The 27,967-nt window shown below is 44.1% G+C and overlaps 2 long non-coding RNA genes across 2 annotated transcripts; one reads left to right on the top strand and one right to left on the bottom strand.

Moving 5' to 3' along the window:
* Positions 1 to 18: 18 nt before the first annotated feature.
* Positions 19 to 2,007, top strand: LOC139183683 (uncharacterized). The gene is made up of 2 exons (XR_011567278.1): positions 19 to 297; positions 586 to 2,007. It is a non-coding gene; the product is annotated as an uncharacterized lncRNA (long non-coding RNA).
* On the bottom strand, positions 963 to 18,292 carry LOC139183682 (uncharacterized). Its single transcript, XR_011567277.1, has 3 exons — positions 18,113 to 18,292; positions 12,190 to 13,879; positions 963 to 1,077 (listed from the first exon to the last, which is right to left on the bottom strand). It is a non-coding gene; the product is annotated as an uncharacterized lncRNA (long non-coding RNA).
* Positions 18,293 to 27,967: the final 9,675 nt, after the last annotated feature.

The raw sequence follows: 27,967 nt of genomic DNA, 5'->3' as shown, positions 1-27,967 counted from the left end.
GGTTCCAAAACCCCCGTAGATACCAAGTTCCTGGATGCTCAACTGCCTCATATAAGATGGCATTAGACAGTCGGGAGGCAGGCTCAGAGCAGGAGGGGTCGCTCCGAGCATGCGCTCGCCGTGCTGCGCCGCGCCGCCCCGCCCCCAGCTCGCGTAGCCGGCCGTTACGCTGGAGGCCGCGCGCAAGTGGCTTGAATCCGGTTTGCATGTCCTCACTGCCTTGTCTTGAAGACAGCGATGCCAAAGAAAGCAAGGCCTGCAGGGTATGGGAAGGAGCAAGGGCCTGTTCCTAAGCAGGTGAAGGTGGAGGCAGCCTAGTTTTTTTTTAAAAAAAAAAAAGATGGCATTAGTATTTGCACATAACATACACACACTCTCCTGCGTACTTTAACTCCTCTCCAGATTACTTATAATACCTAAGGCGATGTAAATACTATGTAAATAGTTGTAAATACAATGTAAATGCTATGTAAATAGTTATAGATACAATGTAAATTCTATGTAAATAGTTGCTGGTACTGCACATTCTAGTTTTCTTTTCTGGAACTTTCTGCAATTTTTTTTCTTAATGTTTCTCATCTGCAGGTGATTGAATCATTGGATGCAGAACACATGGATATGGAGGGCCACTGTGGTTAGAAATGAGGAAATTAAAGGTGTTCCTGAGGAGCTGGGACTCAGACGCTGAAGAGGAGTGTTGTCTGGATGCTTGTGGGACACCTGAGGGGATAACGAGAGTCTGTTCCTGCCAAGGTTGGGCTAGAGGTGGCTAGCAGGGGGTTAGGAGAGCCAACTATTACATTTCCAGGAATTTTTTAAGCCAATTGTTGAAATTTTAGTAGCTTGAGGTCACCCATGATGGTGTATTTATACAACAGAAATAGGCCAATGCTATTTATTTTTTTCTGGAGAATCAGTTTTCTGCACACCACTAGTCCTGGAACCATGAAATAGGGATGCAGACTGTAACTAAGGCTGTTGCTGCCATGGTGAAGTGCTGTTGCTGGGGTGAAGAACTAGGTCCCTGCTTCCTTCTGGGGCTTCCAGCTTCTTTCGAGATCCTGCGTTTGGCAGCATCTGTAAAGGGGGCGACAGAGGATGAGATGGTTGGATGGCATCATTGACTCAATGGACGTGAGTTTGAGCTTCACTCCGAGAGACAGTGAAGGAGACGGAAGCCTGGCGAGCTGAGGTTCACGGGGTCACAAGCATGACAAACACGGGGTCACATAGTTAGACATGGCTGAGTGACTGAACGACAATAAGCAAAGTCATCTGGCAAAGGAAAATCGTGGTTTGAAGAATCTCAACCTTCACATCCCCAACAGGAGAACACAGAAGGATCTGTTTGGAGCTGAGAGACAGTGAGGGGGTCAGCCAGTTTCCTGATCTCTAGGAGGCACTGTCCGATGGCGGTGGTTAAAGTTCTGGCTTTAAAATAGACCACATTTCCATAGCTGAAATGTTGGCTTTGCCCACTGTTTCGTGATCTGAGTCAGATATGTAGCTTCTCTGTTTTCCTTTCCTCATGTATAAAATGGAGATAATCGTAATATCTAAATTGGAGATGATCGTAATATCTAGATGTAGAATGAATTAAATGTGATAATGGCTGTAAGATAAGCATCTTTACCTCCCGTATCAAGTCTTTGCCAAATGTCACCTTCTCAATGAGGACTTTTCTGATCACTATTTGAAATTTCACCTCTCTGCTCCTCTGAACCCAGGAGTCATTATTGTCCTCCTATAACTTACTCTTTTCTAACCTTTATCATCTTTTAAGTTATAATGTCTGTTTTCCTAACTGAAAGGTGATCTCCATGAGAGCTGAACATTTGTTCTGTTCTATTGCCTAGGACGTAATTGCTCTTAAATAAATATTAGGGACAGGAAGGCCTGGCATGCTGTAGTCCATGGGGTTGCAAAGAATCGCACAGGACTGAGCAACAAGCACAACAGATATTAATTGCACATATTTAAAAAAAAAAAAAAAACCTTGACTAGCAAGTAGTATACACAAAGAAATGTTAGCAATCACTAGGAAGATGTAAACCATTTTATTAGTATTTTGGTGTTCCCAAAACACACTGCCGTCACAGAATCCAAACTCTGTTCCCTAAAATGTTAACCTACTTTTAAAATCTCTGTGTTGATTATAAATTATGCTGTATGTGTAATAAGTTTTCAGAGAACTTATATCTTTACAAAATAAGTTCTAAATATTAAAAAATAAATTTAAAAAGGTCTCTCAAGAGAACTAACTGAACTAGAATTCCAGGACCTCTGTAACAGCTTGAAATGTTTAGTTGTTGTTGTTTTTGTTTTTTTTTTTTTTTGACATCTGTTAGACGTCTCTCAAAACTTGCCAGTGGATTTATTCTTTGGATATGACTTTGATGAAACAAACTTCTTGGTCTACTTTTCTTTCAGTTGTAAAATAAATGAAGCAGAAACAGAACTCTTATGCCTGTAGCATGCCAGAAAGACACTCATAACATGCAAATACCCCCAGAGGAACTTCCTCATTTGCTCTCTTACAGCTATCAGGTAGCAGATTGAACTCTTAGCATTCCAGGAAGAAACTGTAGCACCTTACTCTATGGCATACATTTGTGGGCTTCCCTAGTGGCTCAGCGGTAAAGAATTCGCCTGCAATGCTGAAGGCTGGAGTACGATCCCTGGGTCAGGAAGCTGCCCTGGAGAAGGAAATGGCAACCCGCTCCGTTATTGTTGCCTAGAAATCCCATGGACAGAGGAGCCTGGTGGGCTACACTCCATGGGGTCACAAAAAGTTAGACATGACTTAGCAAGTAAACAACAACAGGTACACTTATTTTATTATCTTTTTTTTTAAACTTTCTATACAGTTTTAAAGGTTACACTTTATTTATCACTATCATAAAATATTGGCTTTATTCCCCATTTGCACAGGACATCATTGAGCCTGTCTTACATCCAATCGCTTGTACCTCCTGCTTTGGTCCCCCTTACCTGCCTCTCGTAACCACTAGCTTGTTCTCTGTATCTGTGAGTGAGTCTGCTTCATTTTTGTTATGTGCATTAGGTTGTTGTATTTCTTAGATTCCACATATAAGTGATACGGTGCTGTATTTGTCTTTCTCTGACTTTCTTTACTTAGCATAACATTCTCCAGATCCATCTGCGTTGCTGCAAATGGCAAAGTTTCATCCTTTTTAGTGGCTGAGTAGTATTCCACAGTATGTATATACCACATTTTATTTATCCATTTATTTGTTGATGGACACTTAGGTTGCTTCCATATCTCAGCAATTGTAAATAAAGCTGTCGTGAATATTGCAGGGCATGTGTCTTCTTGAATTAATGTTTCTGTCTTTTTCCATATATATTCCCAGATGTGGAGTTTCTGGATCACGTGCAGTTCTATTTTGAATTTGTGAAGAAATCTCCATGCTGTTTTCCGTGATGGAAATTCCACCAATTTACATTCTTATCTACAGGATACAAGGGTTCCCTTTTCTCCATATCTTTGCCACATTGGTTACTAGTGATCTTTTTGAGGATAGCCATTCTGACAGGTATGAGGTGCTATCGCACTGTGCTTTTGACTTGCATCTATTCTCTGATGATTAGTGATGTTGAGCAATTTTTCATTTGCCTGTTGGTCATCTGCATTTCCTCTTTGGAAAAATGTCTATTCAGTTCTTCTGCCTATTTTTGAATCAGGTTGGTTTTTTTTTTTAATGTTGCATTGTATTAACTGTTTGTATTAACCCCTTATCAGTCATACCATTTGCAAATATTTTCTCCTATTCAGTGGGTTGTCTTTTCTTTTTGTCAGTGGTTTCCTTTGCTGTGCAAAGGCTTTAGAGTTTATATTAAGTCCCATTTGTATATTTTTTGCTTTTATTTTTTGTACTTTAGGGGATGGATAAAAAAATATTTCTGTGGTTTCTATTAGAGTATGCTGCACACATTTTCTTCTAGGAGTTTTACAGTATCTGGTCTTACATTTAGGTCTTGAATCCACTTTGAGTTTATTTTTGTGTAGGTATTTGTGGTTCTAATTTCATTCTTTGACATGTAGCTGCCCAGCACCACTTGCTGAAGTGACACTTTTCTTCATTGTATGTTCTTGTAGATTAATTGACCATATGTGTGTGTGTTTATTTTTGAGCTTATTTTCTGTCCCATTGATGTATGTGTATTTCTTTTTTTTTTGCCAGTACCATTCTGTTTTGAGTGCTGTAGCTTTTTAGTATAGTCTGAACTCAGGGACCATGATTCCTCCAGCTCTGTTCTTCTTTCTCAACATTGTTTTGGCTATTTGGAGTCTTTGTGCCTCCATACAAATTTTAAAATTATTTGTTTTAGTTCTGTGAAAAATGCTATTAGTATTTTCACAGGGATTGCACTGAATCTGTAGATTGCCTTGAATAATATAGTCATTTTAACAATATTGATTCCTTCAACCCAAGAACAGGGTATATCTTTTCATTTGTTTGTATCAACTTCAATTTCTTTAATCAACATCTTATGGCTTCCAGAGCATAAAGTTTTACTTCCTTAGTTAGGTTTATTCCTAGGTATTTTCTTCATTTTGTTGTGATGATAAATGCAATTGTTTCCTTATTTCTCTTTCTGATACGTCATTGTTGTAGAAATGCAACAGATTGCTGTGTATTAATTTTATGTCCTGTAACTTTACCAAATTCATTGATGAGCTCTAGTAGTTTTCTGGTGACATCTTTAGGATTTCCTATACAGAATATCATGTCATCTATATTAACTGGTAACACTTTGAGAACCTACCTTAATGAATAAAACTGATTTTTATGTAAAGAGGAAGCCAGCCATCTCTCTACCTTGTGCCAATGCATGAATTTCTTCTCTGAGTATCCAGTATGGAAGCATCTTGATGCAACTGGTCTACATGGTCCTGGTTAAACATTCCCTGATAGCAGGGAATGTTTTGACATTCTCAAGGTCACCAATTTTGGGTGGATCCTTATTCAGAAACTAAAAACAAGGTGTTGTCCACATGGACAATGAGTTTCTTCTTGTCTTCCATTCTCGACTTGCACTTGAGGCATCCAGATACCAATGGGGTTATTTTAAAGTAGTGGTACCATTTCATATTTCCACTAGCAATGATGAGAATTCCTGTTGCCCCATCTCCTCACCAGCATTTGATTTGTCAGTGTTCTCAATTTTGGCCATTCTAACAGGTATATAGTAATATCATACTGTTTTAATTTGCATTTCCATGATGACATCTGAGAGAAGTATCTTTCCAGATGGTTTATTTGTGTGTTTTTTTTTTTTTTTTTTCCTTTGGTGAAATGTCTGTTAAAGTCTTTGGTTCATTTTTAATCTGGTTGTTTATTTTCTTGTTTTTAAAAGTTAAGGATTTTTATTCTTTGTGTTTTGGAATAATGGTCCTTTACCAGAAAAACGCTTGCTTCTTGGAAGAAAAGCTATGACCAACCTAGACAGCATATTAAAAAGCAGAGACATTCATTACTTTGTCAACAAAGGTCTGTCTAGTCAAAGCTATAGTTTTTTCAGTAGTCATGTATGGATATAAGAGTTGGACCATAAAGAAAGCTGAGCTCCAAAGAATGTATGCTTTTAAACTATGGTGTTGGAGAAGACTCTTGAGAATCCCTTGGACTGCAAGGAGATCAAACCAGTCAATTCTAAAGGAAATCAGTCCTGAATATTCATTGGAAGGACTGATGCTGAAGCTGAAGCTCCAATACTTTGGCCGCCTGATGCAAAGAACTGACTCATTAGTAAAGACCCTGATGCTGGGAAAGATTGAAGGCAGGAGGAAAAGGGGATGACAGAGGATGAAATGATTGGATGGCATAATCAACTCTATGAACATGAATTCCAGGAGTTGCTGATGGACAGGGAAGCCTGGTCCGTGGGGTCACAAAGAGTCAGACACGACTGAGCAACTGAACTTAACTGATCAGATGTGTCTTTTGCAAGTATTTGTCACCCAGTATGAGGCTTGCCTTATCAGTCTTTTGACACTTGTCTTTTTCAGAGCAGAAGGTTTTAATTATAACAAGGCCCAGCTTATAAATAATTTCTTTCATGGGTTGTTCCTTTGTTGTTGTGTCTAAAATATCATCACCATGCTCAAGATCATCTAGGTTTTCTCCTATGTTGTCTTCTAGGAATTAAATAGTTTTGAGTTTTACATTTAGTTTTATGATCCATTTTGAGTTAATTTTTGTGCAAAGTATATAAGTTATGCCTAGATTCATTTTTTACACGTGGATGTCCAATTGTTTCAGCACCATTTGTTAAAAAGATTATCTTCGTTTCATTGTTTCGAATTTGCTCTTTTTGTCAGAGATCAGTTGATTATATTTATGGGGGAATATTTCGGGTCTCTCTATTCTGTCCCATTGATTTATTTGTCTATTCTTCACCAATATCATGCTGCCTTGACTACAATAGCTTTATGGTAAGTCTTGGAGTTGAGTGGTCTCAGTTCTCCAACTTTGTTCTTCTCTGTCAACCATGTATTGACTACTGAGTCTTTCCCCTCTCTATAAACTTCAGGATCAGTTTGTTGCTATCTACACAATCTCTTGTTGGAGTTTTAATTTCTGAATGCTTTTGTGATAGAAATTTCTTTTTTCCCTTAGCAGCTATTCTTTGGAACACAATTTGGAAATAACATGTTTTATAATTTGCTGGAGAAGGAAATGGCAACCTACTCCAGTGTTCTTGTCTGGAGAGTCCATGGACGGGGGAGCCTGATGGGCTGCGTCTATGGGGTCACACAGAGTCGGTCATGACTGAAGTGACTTAACCTTAACCTAACCTTTTTGGTGCAACTTATGTAAGTTCCTAAATTTTTGTGAATGAGCTTCTCCAATGGCTCTTCAAGTTTCTTTGTATGTCTCTTTATATCTGCTGTAGCCCTGGGCACATAGTAGATACTTAGCAAAGCAAATTTTGTTCCACCAGTTCATTTGGTTCTGTGTTCTATTTCACAGAGCATTTCAGCCCAGCCCCTTGTGAAATGGCCCCACCTTCAGGCAGTCAGTGTCATGTCCTGGAAGGAACATTGTGACAAAACAGTCTCTGTAGCTTACTTTCCTCACTTATAACTTTAGCATCTCAAATATTTAATAAAAAGCTCCCCTGTGTTATTAGCTACCTTTAAATTCTTTGTAATCATGAATTGGGGCCTTAAAGTTGGTGAAATTTTATGATTTAAATATGCAGAACAGAAGAAGAGGGTGTAGCCTTGTGGAAATAGGTGAAGGCTAACCAAAGGAGAAAATCAAAGGGTATTTACTCAGAACTTACTAGAGTACGTGAATTAGTCACCATCACTTGTGTTTGGGAGAGCGCCGAAGTCAAGGAGAGGGGTAGAAAAGCTTTATAGTGGAAAATAGGAAAAGCTACAGGTATGTCTTGATTGGAAGGTGTTGCTGTGGGGAAACTAGAAGGGGGCATCCTGTTTAATTGGATGTAATGGGCCTCAACAAGTTGGAAACAGGGGCAAAAATTAGGGAAGTTCTCAGTTATTAATCAAATTCTGGCCAATTGGGGTGGATTGTTTTAGGGGTTATTGTTGGGCTTTCTGGATTGTTATTAGATACGGGAGTCTGACTTACTGCAAGTCTGATTTATAGCGGGCTGGTTTCCTGGGCTGATTACTGTAGATAAACGTTTGGTTTCCTGGGCTGGTTGCAGCAGAGTTTGGGTCAGAGTTCTATTTTTATGTACGACCTGGCCATTACTCATTTGTATATTCAGTCTTTCATTCTTGTTAACTACTTGGGTAAAATCCTCAATTCAACTCAGGTCAAAAGTATGTGCAGCATCATGGTTTGTGTTTCTGGTGAAAACAAAAACAGATGAAACTATGTATTTTTCAGATTTTTTTGGTTTTTCTTACAGTTCATTAGTATTACAAACCATTCATTGATTGCAATAGTTAGACTTTTCGATTATGGAAAAGGCATCCTCTTAAAACTCATGATGGTGGTGAGTTCACAAAGACGTAAAGAACATCTGATACCTGTGGTCTCAGAATGCTTGAGCCCTTTCTCTTGTTCCTCTGGGAGTTGGCAGTGCATCGCAGAGTATTTAACTGCCTGTCTCTCAGGAAATCAATGAAGATTAGACAAGGTGTGTGTACATACGTCACTTTGCTGTACAGCAGAATCTAACAAAACATTGCAAATTAACTATACTTCAATTAAAAGAAAAAGACTGGATATGACTCCATGTCATATTTCTTAGCAATTTTGGAACAATTCTCAGGATCTCTGTTTATTTTCTTTTTTAAAAAAGAAAGGAAAGAAGTCCCTGTCCAGGGATCCCCACACTCTCACCCATGGATTGTTTTTATACTGCTCAAGTCAAGACTTTATTTATTTATTTTTTCATTTAAAAATGGTCATTAAACAAGCAAAAAAAAAGGAAACTATGTGAGCCATGGTAAGTGACTGACAAAGTCTAAAATATTTACTGTCTGGTTCTTTAGAGAAAACATTTAGCCAGTTGCCAAGCCCTGTCCTGGTCAGAGAGCCTTTGCCAGGTTTTATAAGTAGGATCGTCTTCGTTTTCCAGGCGTGGGGGTTGGGGGGTGGGTTGGTGGAGGCACTTCCTGACGTGTCCACACAGTAGCTGGAGAGGAAACACCAGTCTTTCTTGTCAGGCTGGACCAGGGCGGGGAGTAGCTGGAGGTGCTCTCGGGGGATCTGACGTCAGCTGGCTCCCAGGAACTGTGTAGCTGAGAGCCTTGCTTTGTTGTTTCTAAACCGTCGTCTCCTCCCGTGTGACTGCTCCCCGAGAGAGTCCTGCTGCTCTTTCCAGTCCAGCCCGTGCCCTGGCTGCACAACAGTCAGTATTTTCTATTTTTTTTCAAATATGTTAGTCACTCAGTCATATCCGTCTCTCTTTCTTTTTTTTGGTAAATTAATTTATTTTAACTGGAGACTAATTACTTTACAATATTGTAGTGGTTTTTGCCGTCAGTTCAGTTTAGTCGCCCAGTCATGTCCGACTCTTTGCGACCCCATGGACTTCAGCATGTCAGGGCTCCCTGTCCATCACCAACTCCCAGAGTTTACTCAAATTCATGTCTATGGAGTTGGTGATGCCATCAAGGCATCTCATCCTCTGTTGTCCCCTTCTTCTCCTGCCTTCAATCTTTCCCAGCATCAGGGTCTCTTCAAATGAGTCAGCTCTTCACATCAGGTGGCCAAAGTATTGGAGTTTCAGCTTTAACATCAGTCCTTCCAGTGAACACCCACGACTGATCTCCTTTAGAATGGTCTGGTTGGATCTCCTTGCAGTCCAAGGGACTCTCAAGAGTCTTCTCCAACACCACAGTTCAAAAGCATCAATTCTTCGGCGCTCAGCTTTCTTCACAGTCCAACTCTCACATCCATACATGACCACTGGAAAAACCATAGCCTTGACTAGATGGACCTTTGTTGGCAAAGTAATGTCTCTGCTTTTTAATATGCTGTCTAGGTTGGTCATAACTTTCCTTCCAAGGAGTAAGTGTCTTTTAATTTCATGGCTGCAATTGCCATCTGCACTGATTTTAGAGCCCCAAAAATAAAGTCTGACTCTGTTTCCCCACCTATTTCCCATGAAGTAATGGGACCAGATGCCATGATCTTAATATTCTGAATGTTGAGCTTTAAGCCCACTTTTTCACTCTCCACTTTCACTTTCATCAAGAGTCTTTTTAGTTCCTCTTCACTTTCTGCCATAAGGGTAGTGTTATCTGCATATCTGAGGTTATTGATATTTCTCCCAGCAATCTTGATTCCAGCTTGTGCTTCCTCCAGCCCAGCGTTTCTCATGATGTACTCTGCATATAAGTTAAATAAACAGGGTGACAATATACAGCCTTGATGTACTTCTTTTCCCATTTGGAACCAGTCTGTTGTTCCATGTCCAGTTCTAACTGTTGCTTCCTGACCTGCATACAGATTTCTCAAGAGGCAGGTCAGGTGGTTTGGTATTCCCATCCCTTTCAGAACTTTCCACAGTTTATTGTGATCCACACAGTCAAAGGCTTTGGCGTAGTCAACAAAACAGAAATAGATGTTTTTCTGGAACTCTCTTGCTTTTTTGATGATCTAGAAGATGTTTGCAATTTGATCTCTGGTTCCTCTGCCTTTTCTAAAACCAGCTTGAACATCTGGAAGTTCACGGTTCATGTATTGCTGAAGCCTGGCTTGGAGAATTTTGAGCATTACTTTCCTAGCATGTGAAATGAGTGCAGTTGTGCAGTATTTTGAATATTCTTTGGCATTGCCTTTCATTGACTGGGATTAAAACTGACCTTTTCCAGTCCTGTGGCCACTGCTGAGTTTTCCAAATTTGTTGGCATATTGAGTGCAGCACTTTCACAGCATTATCTTTCAGGATTTGGAATAGCTCAACTGGAATTTATTTCATCACCTCCACTAGCTTTGTTCATCGTGATGCTTTCTAAGGCCCACTTGACTTCACATTCCAGGATGTCTGGCTCTAGGTCAGTGATCACACCATCGTGATTATCTGGGTCGTGAAGATCTTTTTTGTACAGTTCTTCTGTGTATTCTTGCCATCTCTTCTTAATATCTTCTGCTTCTGTTAGGTCCATACCATTTCTGTCCTTTATCGAGCCCATCTTTGCATGAAATGTTCCCTTGGTATCTCTAATTTTCTTGAAGAGATCTCTAGTCTTGCCCATTCTATTGTTTTCTTCTATTTCTTTGCACTGATCACTGAGAAAGGCTTTCTTATCTCTCCTTGCTATTCTTTGGAACTCTGCATTCAAATGGGTGTATCTTTCCTTTTCTCCTTTGCTTTTCGCTTCTCTTCTTTTCACAGCTACTTGTAAGGCAAAAAACAAACAAAAAAAGTCATGTTACGTAGCCTTAAATTATTCTGATTAGTGTGGTAGCTACTTCCATTTTCACTTTGCTTTGTAGGCAAAAATGTTGTTCTTGTTTTAAATGATTCGATGATGGAGTCACTTAGAATGATCATTATCCTAACCCTTAATATATTCACATTTTAAAACATGAAATTCAAATAGAAATAAAACCCTAAATGTATTTGAAACTCGCTGATACCTTCTTTTTTCCATAGGACAAATCCATTGCCTTTCATACTTATTTTTATTGCATGGTAAATCGATGGGGAACAATAAAAACCCAGAAGCCTGAATATCAGGAAGAAAAGGAGACTCGGTAGCAACTTGTTGGTAATGCTCTGAAATACTTATTTTTTCTGAGCCACAAAAGCAATGTCTGTCAGCATCTTTTTTCCCTTTAATAATGGAGAAGGAGGTCTTCTCTAAGAGGTGGCCCAGGAGTTGGTGATATGGCAGTACCTTCTCAGAACTTTATCACCACTTTATTTTCACAGTTCTTATTTTTGTTTGTTTGTTTTAAATTTTTTGACCTTGCAGCATATGGGAACTCAGTTCCCTGATTGGGGATCGAACCCGTGCCCCCTAAGTTGGAAGTATGGATTCTTAACCACTGGACCATGAGGGAAGTCCCCAGTAGTTCTTGTTTTTGTCAGTATTTGTCCCTCTTCCCTCCCTGGATCATTGTTAGAAGTGTGAGTCATTCGGACAGGTCAGTCTGCATTTACTATCTATACGTCTGTTTCCAACCCATTTTTCCCTTCACCAAGCTCATCCAGCCTCTCCAGCATCACTGGCTTCTCTCTGCCCCAGCCGCTAAAACTCACCATTCCCTTGCCTGATTTACTCATTAGACTCTAAGCCATTTATGGGCAGGGACTATGCCATACTCTTCATATTCTGAACAGCCAACAGGGAGCCTAGAATATAGGCTTAGATAAACTTTCCTCTATAGGTGGGTAAAGCTAAACCAAACTATTTAATAACACAGAGGACTCACTCTGTTACAAGCATGAAGTGGCTGTACATAATCCTCAAAAAAAAAAATAAGCCAACAGCTCCATTATAATCTACACTCACACGTACGTGAGATGGAGGTGCAGTGGTCATCGCAGACCTTCTGGCTTTAGAGCAGAGGCTGTTGAAAGCTGTTTCTCCTAACACTTTGCTCCTAGACACCCTGGCGGTGATGATGGTTAAAAGTCCCCGTAAAAGGTCCCTCATCCCACCAGGGCAAGAGAGGGCAGTGCTCGAGCACAGGTACCAGTCTGTGCAGAGGTCTTCCCCGAGCTCACCTTGACCCGCCTTGTGAGTGCGTGAGGGTGCCGTGCATTCATCCAGACCCTTGGCTGTCAAGCCGCCTGGTGCCCCCACGGACCCTGCGATCAGGACCCTTCACACAGGCTGCTGGCACTCCGGCCTTCCTTGGTCACTTGTCTTGAGCCCCATGACTTCTTCTCCTTGAGCTCTCTCTCTCCCTGCTTTCTTCCCGCGTCTACTTGGCTGCCCTCTGCCCTCTTGGCTTTGTTTTCCGCTCCAGCTGCTCTGGCTCTTTCTCTGGCTGAGCCTGACTGCACACAGCCAGCCCACTCCCTGATCCTTCTGTCCCTGGCAGCTTTGGACAAAACTCCCGCTTGACCAAACTCCAACCCCCAGTGCCCACATGGCCCCTAAGGCAGGATTCCTCCAGTGCTTTTCACATGGCTGAGCAGGTAAATCGTGTGGTGGGTTATACAGCTCTAGCTCCAGAGTGGGAGACGGGGGTTAGAAAGCCTTTGGTATCAGACTTGGGCTGATCTCCCAGCCTCACTTGTCACCACTCCTTGGTTCCCCCACAACTCCTATTCTCCCTTGTCTGAGGGACTTCGCACATGAGATTCCCCCTTCCTGGGAGACTCCTCACCCCCACCCTCCACCACTGACTCCAGCTCATTCTTTGGGCTTCAGTTTGACGTCACCCCCCTGGGGATCCCGCATTGCTGTGTCCCCCAACCCTGGCCTGAATCACGTAGGTGCCGTTTCTTCCTTCTCCTTTGTCACCCAGCACCTCTCCATCACCTCCATGAGCGCTGTGTGCCTCACTGCGCAGCACAGTTTAAACTCCTGTACAAGAATTAGCTCAACTGATTCTCCCTGCCAACCCTGAGACAGATACCATTTTTTTTTTTTTAATTTTTAACATTCTTAATATACTTGTCAGAGGTTATTTTCCATTTACATTTTCCACAAGCTATTGGCTGTATTCCCCACACGGTACAGTAAGTACAGCCTTGTGGTCTATCCGACACCCAACAGTTGGGAAATTCTACCCCTTCCAACCACGGGTGACCACTAGTTTCTTCTCTATATCTGAGTCTGCTTCTTGTTTATGTATTTATTTTTAACTATTTTGGTCTCTGTTTCACAGATGAGAGAAATTAAAGAATGTGTATAAGGCTACACCGGCAATTAGGTGCTGTCAGGGGTCGAACCCAGGCCGTCTTGCTCTGGAGCCTCTTGCTGTCGTTATTCATACCTTCCTCCTCTGTGTCGTGTTTCTCACACCACATGGCACTGTCTGATCACCCCTGTTTTATTCACAGCTGCATCCTAGCATGAAGCGCATATCCTGACAAAAAATAAGCTCAATTAACACTTTTTTGTGCAATGCATGCCTGAATTCTGCTTCTTAATATTGTGTGTCTCCCAAATTCAAATAACACATTCCTGATTCTTGATCTGATGAGATCAAATGTGACAGGAAAACAAGGACGACCAGCAGACGGGTGTGTGGTCTTTGGTCCCTTAACGATCTCTATGTTAATCAATTTTACTTGATAGGAACAATTGAAGCCAAAAGGAAAGGGCTGTCTATCTCTGCCCCACATTTTACACAGTCCGATGGAGGCAGAGCATTTAGGTGACTGGTCCAAGGTCACGCATGGAGCCGGTGACAAACAGGAAGCCAGGTTGGCTGACCTCCAGTCCTGTGTCCTTTCTCTGCACCTGGTCAAACAGAAACGCCTGTCACATGAGGGCATCAGGTAAAACAAACACCAAGCCTGCAACTGGCTTGATTCTGACTGCAAACGGCACAAAGCTCCAGCACTCCCTGGGACGGTGATCAGCCCAGAGTCAACACAGGGCATCTGATAGGGAGGCACAGTTGGCCCAGAAAAGGCTCAAACTCTGCAAAGCTCTAGGCATGTTTTGCCTCCAGCTTGGTCTATTGCTGTGCGACCCTGAGTGCGTTCCTTTACTTCTCTGGTTTCCAGTCCCTTCTGTAGAACTGAATGTTTGCAACCCACCTCGAATTCCATGTTGGAGCCCTAACCCAGAATGTGATGATATGTGGAGTAGGCCTTGGGAGGTAATTAGGTTCATGAGGTCATGAGCTAGGGGACCCATCACTGGATTGGTATCCTTGTAAAAAAACAAAAACAAAAATAGCATCTATAAGCCAGGAAGTGGCCGCTCACCAGGAACAGAAACCGCCCCTTGATTTTGGACTTCCAGCCTCTAGAACTGTGAGAATGAATGTCTGTGGCTTAAGACCCTCGGTCTCTGGGATTTTCTGACAGCAGCCCCAGCTGATTAAGATGAAGGGTTTTATGAGCTTGATCTTGAAAGCTCCTTCTGGCTCTGCGGTTCTAACATTCTTTCTCAAGGTCCCCTCTGCTGCTGGCTGAGTTCCCTCCTGCTACTCTGCTGTCCACCAGCCACTCCTCCTCTCTCGAAGGCTTTCTCCAGCCCCTCATCATTAATCAGAATCATCTGCCAATGCAGAGGTTGAGAGCATATCTCAGCTTACAGGTGTCTGAAGAAGAAGCAGTGCCTTTGGGTCAAATCCAGATACTTCTCTTTAATTTATGTGACCTTGAGCAGGTTCTTCTCTTGGCCTCCATCTGCAAAGTTCATTTAATAATACTTACAGGGCAAAGGTCGCTGGAATTATTAAGTGGAATTTAATGTCCAGTACCCAAATATTACCATGTGTTTCCTAGCAGTTTGGGGCTTCCCTCATAGCTCAGTCGGTAAAAAATCTGCGTGCCATGCAGGAGACCCAGGTTCGATTCCTGGGTTGGGAAGATCCCCTGGAGAAGGGTATCGCAACCCACTCCAGTATTCTTGCCTGGAGAATCCCATGGACAGAGGAGCCTGGCAGGCTACAGTCCATGGGGTTGCAAGAGTTGGACATGACTGAGTGACTAAAGAAAGAGAGAGAGTGCCCATGTAGACGGGGTGTCTGAAGCATTTTTCTGGAAAAAATTCTACAGTAAATAATTTGCCTTTACAGGGGACTATGGTCTCTCAGCTTTTCATTGTAGGGTGAATATGACCATGGACAGTATGTAACAAATGGGCATGGCTATGTTTCAATAAAACTTTATTTATAAAAGCAGGTTGCAGACTGGATTTGCATCCCTGCCCAGCAGCTGCATGTTTTTCTGTTCTATAGATTAGATTATGATTCTCATTACTTTTTTGTTGAAACACACTTTAGGCTGTTTTACACTGGGTCTCTGTCTTTCTCCTCCCCTTCTGGCCTCGCCCTTCTTTCTCAGATTATAGGCACCTTGACAGCAAGACGAGATGTTCTCATTGATGTCTCTTCACCTAGATTTTCAAGCACAAGCACTCTTAGAAGTGCTGCGTTGTTGAAATGGAATGAAAAGGAATCCTCCCACTCTGATTCCAGGCCCAGAGTCCAGCATCTGAAAGCCCCCAAACACAACTGGAGAAGACATCCTTTCTCAGGACCTATGGGGCCTGAAGACGGGGTGGACTTTGCTTTCCAAAGAGATGCTGTGCTTTGAGTTCAGTGACTCACCCCAGCTGCATGCTGGCAAAGTAGCCAGCAGTGGAGCGGGCGTGGAGGCCCTGGCAGAGGTTTCCTGTCCCCCCAGCCTCACCTTGGGCTCCGCTGATAGGGAACCCGTTGTTCCTCGTCCATTGTGTGGTGCTGAGGGTGATGGGCAGGGTGGGAAGCAGCCACTTATTTCAGGGAGCTCAGCTCAGTGAAAACAGATAAAGGGTCAGGAGGGGAGGAAGTGGGTGCTCGCCACACTAACGCACCAGCTCGGAAATTAAAGTGACCTGTCGGGTGAGTGTCCTCAAAGCAAGGATGACATTTGCTGAGAGTCTGTCTGGGCTTGGAATGGGAACCGGGCTCTGAGATGCTCGTCACTGGAACATGCAGAGATTAAGTAGCCCATCTGGCAGTTATTCTGCCCGTCTCAGGGTCCTGGCCAGCGGCCAGGCAGGAACAAACCACGCGCTTTTCCGTTAATCCTAGTGCAGCTCCAACAGCACCCGCAGGCCCCAGCTCCGCGGGATTAGTCAGGGCCACCCTGCTTGGCTCTGCAGTAGGGAAGCCCCTACAATGCCCCTGGCTGCCCCCAGGGCCCGCGACATGGCCAGACACCAGGAGGGGCCAGGGCGAGCGTGGTGACGGGAGACCCTGGCTTTCAGCGTCACGGGCTTAGGTTGACTCCTGGCTCTGCAGAGACAAGAGGAAGAACTTCATCCTCCTTCAGGGGAAAGATGGTCTCTGGGGACTGACTTTTGGGCTTCACAGTTTAACTGTGTCACCCGCTCTGTGAGTTGGGCACTTTGCTTACGTTCTGGGTCTCGGTTTCCTCCCGGTGTGAAACGGGAGCAGTATGGTGCCTCCTCCAAGGGCTGTTGCGAGCATCACATGAGCCCGTGAACATACACACACACCCCACGGATATATACATACACACCAGACATCACACACGCCACACCACACACACATGTCACACACACCACACATACACACACACACCACATCACACACATATACAAGACACACACACACACACACCCCACACATATCACATATACCACACACACCACGCACACACCACACCACACACACACAACACACATACCATATACACAACACAACACACACACCACACATGCAACATACAACACACACACAACACATCACACACACACTACATCACACACACACAACACTACACACACCACACATGCAACACACAATACACACACACCACACACACAACACACCACACATGCAACACACAATACACACACACCACATCTCACACCACACAATACACACACACCACATCTCACATACACACAACACATCACACATACCACACACAACACACACACATAGCACATCACACACATACACAATACACACACACCCAGCACACAACATATCACATACACTGCACACACAACGCACCACACACACAACACATGCAGCATGACTCAGTGGTAAAGAATCCGCCTGCCAATATGGGAGACGCAGGGTTGATCCCTGTGCTGGGAAGATCCCCAGAGAAGGAAATGGCAACCCACTCCAGTATTCTTGCCTGGGAAATTCCCTGGACAGAAGAGAATGTCCAGGGGGTGTCACAAGTCGGACAGGACTTAGTGACTAAACAATGAGAACAAATGACTGGCGAGTATTTCCTCACCCATAAAGGGGGATAATGCCAACCGCTTCTCAGGGTCCCTGTTAGATGAAATTATGAAGGTGAAGCCCCATCCCTGGTGCATAGGAGGTCATGAGTGAATGTCGGTCACTCTGTGGCTCCCATCACTGCAGATTCATTGTGTGACTTTAAGTTAATCATCAAGAATCTCAGATTGTAGACCAGCTCTGCCAACAATTAGCTGTGTGGCCTCAGGCTGGTTACTGGCCTTCTCTGTCCTTAGATGTCTTTACTCTAAGATGAGTGAGTCAGACTAGATTTTTTCTTTCTGCTTTAATATTTCAGCTTTTGCAGAAGGTTGGGGAAACAGCATGGATGATGGCTTTGTAGAGATTTGCCTTTCACACTAGGTTGATGTAGATGGGAGAGGGTCACAGGCAGAATGTTCCAGCATGTGACAACCGGTGACACGTGACAAGGCAGCGGCCCCCTGTGCAGCCCACTAAGATTTCTTTCTTCCAAAGAAGAGAGTGGCTTCCTTCCCCCTTAGTGGCCCTTGGACTCATCATCACCATCACCACCAGTATCACAATTATATTAAAGAGGTATTAATTGCTTCACACATATTAATTCATTTGACCCTCACAATAATGAGATGCCATTATTAGCCTCGTGTTGCAGATGAGGAAACAGGACACAGAGAAAGTAACATAGCCAGAGTAACACACATACTAAGTGGAAACGGGCTTTGACCATCATGGTTAGGGTTCTGAGGCTGCCTCTTGGCTGCAGGACTTACCTGGCGAGCCAGGTAAATGATCAGACTGCTGGCTGCAGAATATCCAGTGAAGCGGGGCAAGCCAGGTAAGTTCACCCAGTATCAAGTGAACTGGGCCAGGGGCAGATGGACTGAGTTCATCAGGGCCCATCTCACCCCTGCTGGAGGTTGAGGGCAGATGGCACGTCTTCTCTGGGTCACGGCTGCCCAGCTTCTGAGGGTTGATTAAGAACGCTGCCTTCAGCTAGTCCTGGGAGAGGGGGCAGGGGGTGTCCTGTTGAAAGGGCACACTCAGTTCTTACCAGCCTCCTTGCTAGAATCCTCATGAAGGCAATGACATCGTTACTATCGACACAGGATCATGTGTGGGCCTGAAAGGGCAGGTCATTGCCAAGGAAAGATGCTGAGGCATCTTAAGTGCAAGAAGACCTGAAACAGAGAATCAGAGATCCCACAGACCTTCCATATTGCTTGGCTCTGTGTCCTAAGAAACACTACGTATTAACGTGACATAAACCTCTGTGTGCTTTGGTTACTCAGCCTCTTTGGACAGGTCCAAGGTAACCTCCCAGGGCTCTCTGGAGAAGACAAAAAGAGTGCACTCATGTGATGTTCAGAGAATATCCAGAATGTGACCCCACTGCTTCCACACCGGCTCCAAACCCCTTGGAAGCTGCTACCATGTCATTAAGACAATTCACCAAGCATTTAACCTTTGGCTGGATGCAGTGCTTCCATTTTACAGATGAGGAAGCTGAGGTTCAGGCTTAAGTCAATTGATCACAAGCACACAGGTTGTGGCAGGGCTGGGATGTGCACTCTGAACTGCTCTGATCCCACGGAGGAGGATCTCACCCCTTAGCTGAACGCACAAGGTACTTGCAGTCTTATCCCATCATCCCTGCTCACTTGTGTCAAGCACAGCTGCCAGAAGTTCTTGCTGCTCCCAGACCCTCTGCTAACCCTAACCCATCTTGCTTCGGCCCATGCATCTGACAGGATTTCCCCTTCACACTTTTCTACTCATTTACTAACATCATGCGTCATTGTCACAGGAGGTATTTTAAATTATTTGTTCACCAAATTCTGAACAGCTTCCAGGCTACTCTTCTTTAATCCATCTTCATGCATTCAGTCTTTTCTTCACACTTCTGACCTATAGACCTTTCTAGAAGATACATCTGATCCCACCTTTAGTAGCTTCCTATGATTGTTGAACGGTTCCCTGGTTGCTCAGTGGTAAAGAATCCACCTGTAATGCAGGAGATGTGGGTTCGATTCTTGGGTTGGGAAGAGCCCCTGGAGAAGGAAATGGAAACCCACTCTGGTATTCTTGTCTGGAAAATCTCATAGCCAGAGGAGCCTAGAGGGGTGCAGTCTATGGCATTGCACAGAATCCGATGTGACTAAACAACTAAACCACCACCATTATTGGTGAGGTGCCTGGCAGACAAGACCAGTTCTGGCTGTTTCTTGCCTCCCCTTCTCTTGAATCCTGCCCCACCTGCTCCCCCACCCCACTCTGAACTTGGATCAGTTCCTTGGTGGGTGCTCCCTCTCTCACCTCCTCCCCTTCTGTCTCAGTCAGCTCAGGCTGCTGTAACAAAATGCCATAGACTGAAGGGCTTAAACAATGTATGTTTATTTTCTCTCAGTTCCCAAGGCAGGAAGTCCAAGATCAGGGTGTTAACATGGTTGGATGGTGGTTACAGCTTTCTTTCTGGTTGACAGATGGCCACCTTCTGGCTATGTTCTGATATAGCAGAGAGGGAAGGTGGGAGAGAGAGAGCTGCAGTCTCTCTTCCCCTCCTTCAGTTCAGTTCAGTCACTCAGTCATGTACTGACCCTTTGTGACCCCATGAACTGCAGCACTCCAGGCCTCCCTGTCCATCACCAACTCCTGGAGCATACTCAAACTCATGTCCATTGAGTCAGTGATGCCATCCAACCATCTCATTCTCTGTCGTTCCCTTCTCCTCCTGCCTTCAATCTTCCCCAGCATCAGGGTCTTTTCCAATGAAAAGAACTTTTCCAATTTCCAAAGGTCTTTCCAGTTCTTCGCATCAGGTGGCCAAAATATTGGAGTGTCAGCTTCAGGATCAGTCCTTCCAATGAATATTCAGGACTGATTTCCTTTAAGATGGACTGGTTGGATCTTCTTACAGTCCAAGGGACTCTCAAGAGTCTTCTCCAAGAAGACTAGTGCCCTTGTAAGGAGGGGAAGAAGAGTTAGGGAAGACTCCAACTCTCCTTCCCCTCCTTACAAGGGTACCAGTCTCTCTATAGAGCATATGATGTGAGCATTGGACCACAAAGAAGGCTAAGCACTGAGAATTGATACTTTTGAGCTGTGGTGATGGAGAAGACTCTTCAGAGTCCCTTTGATAACAAGGAGATCAAACCAGCTGAAGCTCCAATACTTTGGCCACCTAATGTGAAAAGCTAACTCATTGGAAATGACTCTGATGTTTAGAACGATTGAGGGCAGGAGGAGAAGGGGGTGACAGAGGATGAGATGGTTGGATGGCATTACTGACTCAATGAACATGTCTTTGAGCAAACTCTAGGAGATAGTGAAGGACAGGGAAGCCCGGCATGCTGCAGTCCATGGGGTCACAAAGAGTCAGACCTGACTTAGTGACTGAACAACAAACAACAGTCTCTCTATGGGGAAAGAGGGTGGTTCCCCACCCTCAGGATTTTATCTAAAACCCTAATTACCCTACAAAGGCCTGACTTCTAAATACCATCACATTGCAGGTTAGAGTTTCAAGATAGGAACCTGGCTGGGGTGGGGTGGTGGTGATTTAAGCATTCAGTTCATAGCACCTTATCATATGGTCCTCTGTCTTCCTGGAAGCCTCTACTCTGCCATCTTCAATGAGGAATGTTTGTTTATTCTAGCAATCTGGGTTTAAATCATCTCTTCTAAACCAAGACAAGCTGTTTCCTGGTGGCTCAGTGGTAAAGAATCTGTCTGCCAATGCAGGAGACATGGGTTTGATCCCTGGGTCAAGAAGATCCCCTGGAGAAGGAAATAGCAACCTGCTCCAGTATTCTTGCCTGGGACCGAGTGGCCTGGTGGGCTGTAGTCCATGGGGTCACAAAAGAGTTGGACGTGACTTAGAGACTAAAGAACAACAAACCAAGACAGATCTCTGGGTGTGTTCTTACAGCGCCCTTCAAAACCTCCTACCAACATACACACACACACAATATGCTGTTTGTTAAGGTCTCTTTTCACTGAAAGACAATGAGATTCACAAGGGCAGGTAGCCTGGCCACTACATGCAGAGATCCTGGTACCCAGCAGCTGCTCCATGGACACCAGTAGGATGGATGGATGATTGAGTGCCGGGATTCACCAAGATCACATCCAGAGCCTTGGCATTCTAAATTCCCATCCCAAACCATTTCTCTGAGTTGATTTGGTCCTGGACCCTGCTGGCAGGCTCACTCCCTAGTCCAGATTATTTTCTTAGTGACTCTCACCTTTACCCCTTATTAAAGACCATAGGACATGGTGCTCCCTATCTTGTTTGCACCTTTCCATTATAATTCTGTTACACTTGTTATATTTTGTCTGCTACCCAAGTTGTGATTTTATCTTCTTTAATTTTTACATCAAAAAAGTCTTCAAATTTTGGACCATCTACAATTTGCATAGTTTTTGTTTTTTTCCCTCCTCCCATTTCCTTAATTCAAGGCACTGACTTAAAAATACAGTTCAGTTGAAGCTCGTAGGCAATTATTGTCTGTTAGTTGTGATCAAGCATGGGCAAAGCATTGTCCCGGTCTCCAGGGAGTGTGCAGTCTTGTATCTCTGAATTCTGTCTGACTCCAGGCTGTAAGGAGAATGTGTTGGGGCATTTCTTGGCTCTGGACATTACACAGATGCTAATAACTTGTCTCCAGGAACTGACTGAGTGGCTTAAGACAACAGGCATTTATTCTCCTACAGTTCTGAAGGCTAGATATCTAAAGTCAAGGTGTCAGATTGCCCATATGTCTTCCAAAGGCTCTTGAGAATGTTCCTTCCTTGATTTCCTCTAGCTTCTCCAGGCAAAAATACTGGAGTGGGTAGCCATTCCCTTCTCTAGGGGATCTTCCCAACCCAGGGATGGAACCTGGGTCTCCTGCATTGCAGACAGATTCTTTACCATCTGAGTTACCAGGGAAGCTGAACTTATGGTAGCAGTCATCAATACTTGGTGTTCTTTGGCTTCTAGAAAGATCACTCCAATCTCTGTGTCCAACTTCACAAGGTATTCTCCTGTGAGTTTCTGTTTCTCTTAACATCACCAGTTATGCTGGATTAAGGGCCCACCTTAATCTACCATGACCTCATCTTAACTTGCTTACATCTGCAGAGACCCAGTTTTCAAAGGTCACATCCACATATACCAGGGCTTAGAACTCAAATACATATCTTTTGAGGGACACAAAGCAATCCATAACACTGGACCAGGCACTGTGCTAGAAGCAAGGGACACAGAGATGAAGGATAATGGTTCTGCTTTGGAACCAACAGGATCTAAAGGGTTAGTGGGATGAGTCAGACAAATAAGCAGATAAAGAATGTATAATGCAATCAGTTCCAGAGTAGTTGCATTAGCAAAATGCATCTCTTTCCAGTAATCGGGTTGCTTCCCTTAATTTTAACATTTAACTTTATTTTCTTATTTTATTGATTCCTAAGGTTGGTTACACACTGGTGAACTGAAGTTATGATTCAAAATGGTGACAATTGCCACTCCTCAGCAAGGACCACTCCCCAGGCTCTCAGTTTCCTCATATGTGAAAGAATCAGTTGGACACACTATTGGTTCTTAACTCCAATAACCCACCAGAATCCCTTGGTGAGAATTCAAAAACCACTGTGACCTATATGGGGAAAGAATCTAAAAAAATGAGTAGATATATGTATGTGTAACTGAGTCACTTTCCTGTGAAGCAGGAAGTAATACAACATCGTAAATCAATTACTGTTGTTCAGTCTCCAAGTTTTGCCTGACTCTTTGCAACTCCATGGACTGCAGCACATCAGGCTTCCCTGTCCTTCACCCTCTCCTGGAGTTTGCTCAAACTCATATCCAATGAGCAGGTGACACCATCCAACCGTCTCATCCTCTTTCATCCCCTTCCCCTCCTGCCCTCAATCTTTCCCAGCATCAGGGTATTTTCCAGTGAGTCAGCTCTTCATGTCGGGTGGCCAAAGTACTGAAGCTTCGATATCAGTCCTTCCGGTGAATATTCAGGTTAATTTCTTTTGGGATTGACTGGCTTGATCTCTTTGCTGTCCTAGGGACTCTCAAGGGTCTGCTTCAGCAGCACAGCTTGAAAGCATCCATTCTTCAATGCTCAGCCTTCTTTATGGTCCAGCTCTCACATCCGTACATAACTACTGGAAAAACCATAGCTTTGACTATACGGACCTTTGCTGGTCAAGTGATGTCTCTGCTTTTCAATATGCTATCTAGGTTTGTCAACTATATGCTAATAAAAATTAAGCAAATTACTACTGACAGCTGGGTGCCCCTCAGGGATTCTGATTCCATTATTCTGCATTGGGGTTTGGGCATGACTATTTTATAAAGACTTTCTAGATTATTCTAATAGGAGCAGGCCAAGGACTAGAGGCCTTCAAGGTCATTTGGACCTACCTGCTCTGCAGGTCATGGGTTCTCATCAATTATGTGCTTTCCCTCCCAGGTTAAAGGTGCACCAGTGGCTTCTGCCAGAGCTGAGTCCAGGCAAGACTCCAGAGTGATTATCTTCCTATCTGTTAGCCAACTGCTACTCCTTCCGGCACTTTAACTCCCTGACTTCATAGCCTGAAAGCCTCTGAAGAAGCTGTCTACAATAAAATGCTCTGGGGCTGGGAGGGACCACCAGCCAGTACAGAACAGAGATATCAGCACCTGTGAATTAGGTGTTAATTGTGTCCTGACAAAGCTGGCCCTGTGATGGGAGAATCTTCAGGGACCATGCATACTACTCAGGCCAGCAAGTCTCCTGCTTTCCTGGGCTCAGAAGTCCAGGTGGTAAAAGAGTTTGGGGAAAATAACCTGGTGGGAGGCCAGAAGCTGGAATGATAATTATAGGTGAACAGTTAGAAATGGCATGAGAATTTTAAAAGATTTTATCTTTTGTCTTTCTCATATCTATAATCCAGCTTGTTTCTAAGGAAGTCTTATTGGGTCTTCACCTGGGTTTAAATCCCCCTCCACCTTCCTTTAACTATGACCTTCGGTAAATTATGTAACCTCTCTGGGTTTGGGGCTTCCTGTGTGGATCAGCTGGTAAAGAATCCACCTCCAATGCGGGATACTTGGGTTCGATCCCTGGGTTGGGAAGATCCCCTGGAGAAGGGAAAGGCTGCCCGCTCCAGTATTCTAGCCTGGAGAATTCCATGGACTATATAGTCCATGGGGTCGCAAAGAGTGGGACATGATTGAGCGACTTTCACTTTCACTCTGGGTTTTAGTTTCTTCATTGTTTAAGCACAGCATCATTAGACTGTTGTGCTAAAGGTAAGGTTTACATGTGACACTGTATATAAATTTCTTAGTGTGATTCTAGCACACAGAGAAACATAATCAGTGTTTTCTATTACTGAGTTGTTCACCTAAATATTATTAGCTGTTGTGCCTTCTGATGAGAGCAGAAACTAAAGGGAATTGATTCCAAGTATATACCAGATGCTGGGTTAAAAAATTACATACATAGAATATCATTTAATATTTATCATCAACATGTGATGTAGGCATCATTATTTCCACTTTACAGTGAAGAAAATGAGTCCCAGTGAGGTTAAAGGTCATACAAAGGCCACACAGTGGCCTGTGGGTGAAGAGAGAGGCATTCTGTCTTGCCTATTTTTGTAGCCTCCAAAACACTCAGCACAAATACTGGATATCTTTTAGATTTTGCAAAAATCAATGTCAAATGGATAAATTCAGTGAATGAATGGCGCACAAAACAATGCCCCCCATTCCTCTTACGACTAGCCCCTACGTCCTTCACATGCCCCACTTGCCTGTCCAGTCTTGTTTAATTCCACCTCTCCTTGAAACCAGTCCCATGGGAGCTGCCTGTCATTCCAGGCTGCCTCCCGTCTGGAAACCTTTATGTATTAGCTCCCTTCTACCTGGAAGGTGGCCTCCGCTCTAACCAGCTTCAAAACAGTAAGTATCCATCCTTTTACTTGTGGCTGAAAGCCCCCTAGGGAAGGTCATCTTGCCCCCGAGACACAATCACTTCCTCTAACCTTGGTTCACACAGCACGATTCTGTATTTTTGCTAATACTTAATTCTGTGTGCTTGTGTGAGTACTGAATTCGTGTTAGGCCTCCTGACTAGGCAGGAAGATCTCTCAGAGCAGGGAGGGCTAGTTGGCTTGCTTGTGTGTTTTATATTCAGCTCTCTCCCCCCAGGACTCAGAGCAGTGCCTGCACAGAGCAGACTCTCCTAATGATATCACGATGTGGTAGGTAATTGAGTGCTATGAGTCATAAGATACAAACCAGACTCTAGTTTGTGCCCTTTTTTCTCTGCATCGTTTCATTCACTCGAAGTTATCTAGTCACTGATCAGAACAAATCCGACCTTATCTCAGTGGCTTCACCTTTGCATCCCTTCGTTTCTGATCACAATTGAACAAAGGCTACAGTGTTCAGACTGCTGACTAGCAGGTTTACAGGTGAAGCCTTTCATGTGGATCCAAAGCCCTGCAGAACCAACAGGTGATGGGGCCCTAAGGAGCTTGTTGTTTGCAGAGACGGGGATGGGCCTAGAGACTCATACAGAGTGAAGTAAGTCAGAAAGAGAAAAACAAGTTATCATACAAGAATGCATACATGTGGAATCTAGAAAAATAGTATGGATGAACCTATTTGCAAAGCAGAGATAAAGACATGGGCGTAGAGAACAAGCATGTGGACGTTAAGGGGAAAAAGGAGGGGTGGGGTAAACTGGGAGACTGGGGTTGGCATGTACATGCTACTGTGTTGGCGCTTCCCAGGTGGCACCAGTGGTGAAGAGCTTGCCTGCAATGCAGGAGACAGGAGAGACGCGGGTTCAGTCTCTGGGTTGGCAAGATCCCCTGGAGGAGGGCATGGCAACCCACTCCAGTATTCTTGCGTGGAGAATCCCATGGACAGAGGAGCCTGGTGGGCTACAGTCCAAGGGCTGCAAAGAGCTGGACACAGCTGAAACAACTTAGTACACACTCACCCACTACTATGTTTAAAATAGATATCTAATGAGAACCTACGGTATAGGATGGGCTTTCCGGTGGCTCAGTGGTAAAGAATCCATCTGCCAATACAGGGGACATGGGTTCGATTCCTGGGTTGAGAAGATCCCGTGGAGAAAGAAATGGCAACCCATTCCAGTATTCTTCCCTGGGAAATCCCATGGACAGTGGAGCCCAGTGGGGCTACAGCCCACGGAGTCACGAAAGTCAAACATGACTTAGAGATTAAACAAAAACAACCAACAACAACTGTATGGCACGGGGGAGTCTGTCCTACAGTCTGTCTGTAGGATATATATTATGTTAACCTGAAAAATGCATTCCAGTAGACAGCGCCTGCGTGCTAAGTCACTTCAGCCCTGTTTGGCTCTTTGCTATCCCATGGACTGTAACGCATCAGGCTCCTCTGTCCGTGGATTCTCAGGGCAAGAATACTGGAGTGGGTTGCCATGCCTTCCTCCAGGGAATCTTCCCGACCAAGGAGTTGAACCCGAGTCTCTCATACCTCCTGCAATGGCAGGTGGGTTCTTTCCCACTAGTGCTGGCTGGGACACACCCACTATACATTCAGTTCAGTTCAGTTCAGTTCAGTTGCTCAGTCGTCCAACTCTTTGCGACCCCATGAATCGCAGCACTCCAGGCCTCCCTGTCCATCACCAACTCCCAACTGAGTTCACTCAGACTCACGTCCATCGAATCAGTGATGCCATCCAGCCATCTCATCCTCTGTCGTCCCCTTCTCTTCTTGCCCCCAATCCCTCCCAGCATCAGAGTCTTTTCCAATGAGTCAACTCTTTGCATGAGGTGGTCAAAGTACTGGAGTTTCAGCTTTAGCATCGTTCCTTCCAAAGAAATCCCAGGGCTGATCTCCTTCAGAATGGACTGGTTGGATCTCCTTGTAGTCCAAGGGACTCTCAAGAGTCTTCTCCAACACCACAGTTCAAAAGCATCAATTCTTCAGCACTATACATTAAATGCAGACAAATACTGTTCGATTCCACTTACATGCACACACACATGAGGTATCTGAAATAGTCAAATTCATAGAGTCAGAAGCTACCAGGTAGATGCTGGGGACTGGGATTGGGGGTGGGGTAGGCGGGGGAATGGGGAGTTAGTGTTTAATGGGGACAGAATTTCAGTTTAGGAAGGTGAAAAACTCGGGAGATGGATGATGGTGAGAGTTACACAACAATGTGGATGCGATTAGTGCTGCCAAACTGTACAGTTAAATCTGGTTAAAATAGTGTGTTTTATTATGTGTGACTTATACTACACACACACACACACACACATTAAAGAAGACGAAGGAGACCTGGAGGAGCTAGAGCTCATGAAGGCTGGGCAGAGCTGGACTGTAGAGAAGGGAGGTGTTAGGGAAGGGCGATTTTGCATCACTGGTAGATTTTAAACTTGTCTTAGCTTAGTGGCTAGAAGGTTCTAGGTTCTGGAAGCTGATTTCTTGGGTTCAAACCCTACCTCTACTGCTTGTTGGAGAGTTCCCAGGAAAGCTCATGAGACTCTCTGTGCATTAGTTTTCTCATCTATTGAATGGAGGTTAGGGATCAGTTCAGTTCAGTCACTCAGTCATGTCCAACTCTTGAGACCCCTTGGACTGT

Source organism: Bos indicus, chromosome 6 (genome assembly GCF_029378745.1).
Source record: "Bos indicus isolate NIAB-ARS_2022 breed Sahiwal x Tharparkar chromosome 6, NIAB-ARS_B.indTharparkar_mat_pri_1.0, whole genome shotgun sequence".
Taxonomy (NCBI): Eukaryota; Metazoa; Chordata; class Mammalia; order Artiodactyla; family Bovidae; genus Bos; species Bos indicus.
This window is presented reverse-complemented; position numbering and strand designations above follow the sequence as displayed.